Raw genomic sequence first — 4,209 nt, forward strand, 5'->3', positions numbered from 1 at the left:
GCAGGTATTTCAGTTACAATGAATGTTCTAGAAGCACTCATGGTGTATGGGATTAAGGAACAGGCATAACAGCTCTCTCTGGTGGTGTCCTTACCAACTTTGGACATGTGTTTGTACCACATGCTGTTTGTGACTCGTGCTGTGTCTGTGAGATACATATCAACACCATTAATGTCTGCATCAACACTGCGCTTACCTCTCCTTACCTTATCAGCAGTTTTATGTTAGACATATTTATATGTTATGTAATGTTATGTTGTGTTGTGTTATGTTATGTTACATTAGACATATTTATAGAGCACACAAACACCCAAAGGCACCCTGGCACTAGAATGAATACAGAGCTGCCAGATACAGAGTGTCTTGGGGGAATGTTAGTAGTGGATACAGCGGTAGCGCTCATAGCAAAGTAGAGCTGCCAGACTATAATGCCCAGCACCCCAATGGAAATCAGCAAACACCCCAAAGTTAAACCGCATTTTATTGTTTCCAACATCACCACTTATGCTGCTTGATCCTTGCAGCTGATGAGATGATAAAGTTGCCCACCTGAAAATTGAAGAAATGTGTTACTGTGTTAGTATTTGTCAGTGCCCTCAAGCTCCGCGGACTAGGTAGTCTCTAATAGCAAATGCAAAGACCTCCTCCCAGACTTTCCTTATCGAGGGATCTCTGAGTGTGGGTAGAACGGGTAAGCACTTTGTTCAAGTTGTGGGTATGCTTGGGCCAGAGACTCTATGACTACGAGGAAGTATATTTCAGGGGATCAGGCTCTGAATTGTGTGGGTCTCCTTATATAGAGTACAAATTGGTTGGACAATGCTTCTGGGTGGTCAGTGGGAGATAACATTAGGACAATTCTCTATACAACATTTGCATCAACCTGCATGTGCAGAAGAAAAGAGAAAACAAACACAGTGTTTCAGCTGTCAATGTGCACGAAAGTTCCAGTCGCTACTTCAGCTTCTTGGGATCATCAGACCATACTATGGCCAGACCTCCCTAAATCTGTAAGATCTGCACGCACTTGTAGTTCAAGATCCTCAACATTGGCCCTGTTGATCACTGTTACTCTGTTGCCGGGCGAGGCCACTGATTTGTGGAGCTTGAAGTCCTGGATGTGGTTCCACATCATTTTCCCCTCGAGCCGCACAGCCCTATCAGTGATTGCTTCAACCACATGGGGGCCAGAGAATCTAGATGAGTTCCATCTACGCAGAACGTTTTTAGAAGGACCAGGTCCCCCACCTTTATTGAATGAGTGGGACCAATGTTTTTTTCTGTATCATCGAATATGTGGCTTCATTGTCTTCAGGCCTGGCATGTATCCGCTCTATATGGTGAGAGATAAAAGAAGTGCTAGAAACCAAGGAATGTATATATTCAAACATTTCTTGTCCTAATACATCTGCAATATTCTCTCCGATGGTGGAAAGTCAGCACTCTAGAAAAATATTTACAAGTCGGTAAAATACCTCAGGATCTGTATATTCCCATCCTTTGAGGAAAACGATATTGAGGATCTAAAGGATTGGGAAGAGTTGTTAGTTACGACCTACAAAGAAATGATCCACAGAATTATTATCAACACCAAAAAAGCACATGACACGCTGATTAAAGAAATTGAAACAATCAAGAAAGCAATAGAACAACTAAACATACCGGAAGCAACATTTTCAAAATCATAAGATCATGGATGACTACTTAGCAAAATATGAGCAAGAACTACAAATCAAAAAGCAACAGAAATTCCATAGAGACAAAATGGACGACAAATTTAAAAGAGTATACATTTCAAAGAAAACCACTAAATAGACAAAACAGGCTAACAAATCAACCAGTCCCCATCTAGAGCAGGGTTGTCCAACATACGGCCCGCGGCCAAAATGAAGCCCTCCAAGCCATTTTATGTGTCCCGCGAGACTCAGGAGCACAGACAAAGGATTAGGTTTATATGTGTTGTTGTTTCGTTAGTCCACACATTATGATTTCCATTGGCTGAGGAACAACCAATAGAAATACTTTTACCATACAAGGCACGACATAGTAGTGGAAATAAAATTTTAAAAAATGCCTTGCATGGTAACAGTATTTCCATTGGCTGTTTCTCAGCCAAAGGAAATCATAACACGTAATGTGTGTGGGTGGAGTGAAGGGCACACAGTGCCACCTTCACACTTTGTAGCCGAGCCCAAGGGAGAGCCTGCAGTCCAGCCAAGCATCACGGTGCAGAGGACTAGTTCTGGTGCATTTGAGCCTCTGAGATACTGCTGCCATATACTTCTCGGCGAGTCAAAATCACTGCTTGCTGCCTGTATATTTCATGCTCTGCGCAGCGGGAAAAAAAAATGTGGACCCGGCAGATTTCATTATTTATGCAATGTTTGTCGGGTACCTGTATCTGACAAATATTGCATACATAAATAAATTAACCGGGTCGTGGCTGAGGACAGTAACTGCACCTGGTGACCCCTTGGTTAATTTATTTATTTAAGAAATGTTTGTCAGATACGTGGACCTGGAAGATATATTTATTTATCCAATGTTTGTTGGGTACCTGTATCGACAAACATTGCATAAATAAATAAATTAACCGCGTTGTGGGGGTCGTGGGTTCTGGGAGGGCTGGGGCTGGGTCAGTGCCTTTCTTCTCACCCTCGCTTAGTGGGGCTTCCAGAACAGGCCCAATCCCTGCCCTCTTGCTTGCAACTCATACTTACTTGGCAGTGGAGAATCTGTGATCAGAAAGGCAGATCTCCAATGGTGAGGCTCATCCATTGCACATCGGATTTGCTGACCCCTGCGATGTGCCAAATGCAGGATACTCGACTGCATTATTTCTGGTAGTGGGGTACTGCGTTTGCGCTTTCCCCTGATGTTTTGGTGAAAGAAAGAAAAAGTGACGTGTGTGAGTAGGTTGGTTGCACACAAAGCCCCTGGTCTTGTAACAGAGTTTATTTTGCTGCAGTCAAGAGGGCCAGCCCTGAACAGCTCAGGGGTCCACAGCCCTGATGTATTGGTGAAAGAAAGAAAAAGATACGTGTGCGAGTCAGGTTGTTTGTACACAAAGCCCCTGGTCTTGTAGCAGAGTTTCTTTTGCTGCAGTCAAGAGGGCCAGTCCTGAGCAGCTCAGGGGTCCACAGCCTGGATCTATTGATGAAAGAAAGAAAACGTCACGTGTGCGAGTCAGGTTGTTTGCACACAGAGCCCCTGGTCTTGTAGCTGAGTTTCTTTTGCTGAAGTCAAGAAGGCCAGCTCTGAGCAGCTCAGGGGTCCACAGCCCTGATGTATTGGTGAAAGAATGAAAAAGTGACGTGTGTGAGTAGGCTTGTTGCATACAGAGCCCCTGGTCTTGTGGCAATCATGCTTTGCACAGGACAATGCTGGCCTACATTGGGATCAGCGAGCATAGACATGTTGCTACAGAGGCATTTTTTGGGCACAACCATCATGACAATGTGTTACATCAGTGGCAGTGCTGTCTTACACTGTGGACACATTGATCATTAACATGTGTTGTGCTGTAAAATGTTCTTGTCTGCTGTTGGTTACATGGAATTTTCATGTTCCCTTTTAGAACTGATTGTAAACTTATGGCTTTTTGGTCACTTTTTCTGCTATAAACTGCACTGGTTCAACCTCATATATGAAGAAAAAAAAACTCCCTAGATCCTTATAGCTCCCACGCTGCGCTACTCTCGGTTGCCCCCACTATTTCAGAAAAATATTATCACATACACACTGAAAGAAATCACAAGCAACTAACCTTTGATCACTGCCCCTGACACCAAAAGCTATCTTTGGGACTGCATGGCTATCACTGCCTGTGATGCTTTTGTGTCAATGATCACGCACTATCGCTTTTTAATATACTGCTTTGAGTGAGGTTGTTGACTTTTGGCTCGCCGGCCCGCTGGGTGACAAAAAGTTAATGCTTCGGCCCCACATTCAAAAAGGTTGGACAAGCCTGACCTAGAGTATCGCCACCATCGTCGGAAGCAGAAACAGTAAGTGAAGGAGAAACCCCACAAACAACATATGAAACAACATCAGAAGTAGATTTCCACCTATTCTTTTTTAGAAGAATACAAAGAGTACAGACAATTGAGAACCTACTCCTTATATCAGTCGTCCCAGAATCAAAGCCGTTCAACCACACAAAATACCATACCACCACAAATGGTGGCCTTACAAAAGGGGCTGCAGGGG

At 43.7% G+C, this 4,209-nt stretch overlaps 1 non-coding gene across 1 annotated transcript; it reads left to right on the top strand.

Moving 5' to 3' along the window:
* Positions 1 to 2,712: 2,712 nt before the first annotated feature.
* Positions 2,713 to 2,875, top strand: LOC138448146 (U1 spliceosomal RNA). The gene has a single exon (XR_011259999.1). It is a non-coding gene; the product is annotated as a U1 spliceosomal RNA (small nuclear RNA).
* Positions 2,876 to 4,209: the final 1,334 nt, after the last annotated feature.

This window comes from Ambystoma mexicanum, chromosome 3q (assembly GCF_040938575.1).
Source record: "Ambystoma mexicanum isolate Mex_15411 chromosome 3q, UKY_AmexF1_1, whole genome shotgun sequence".
Taxonomy (NCBI): Eukaryota; Metazoa; Chordata; class Amphibia; order Caudata; family Ambystomatidae; genus Ambystoma; species Ambystoma mexicanum.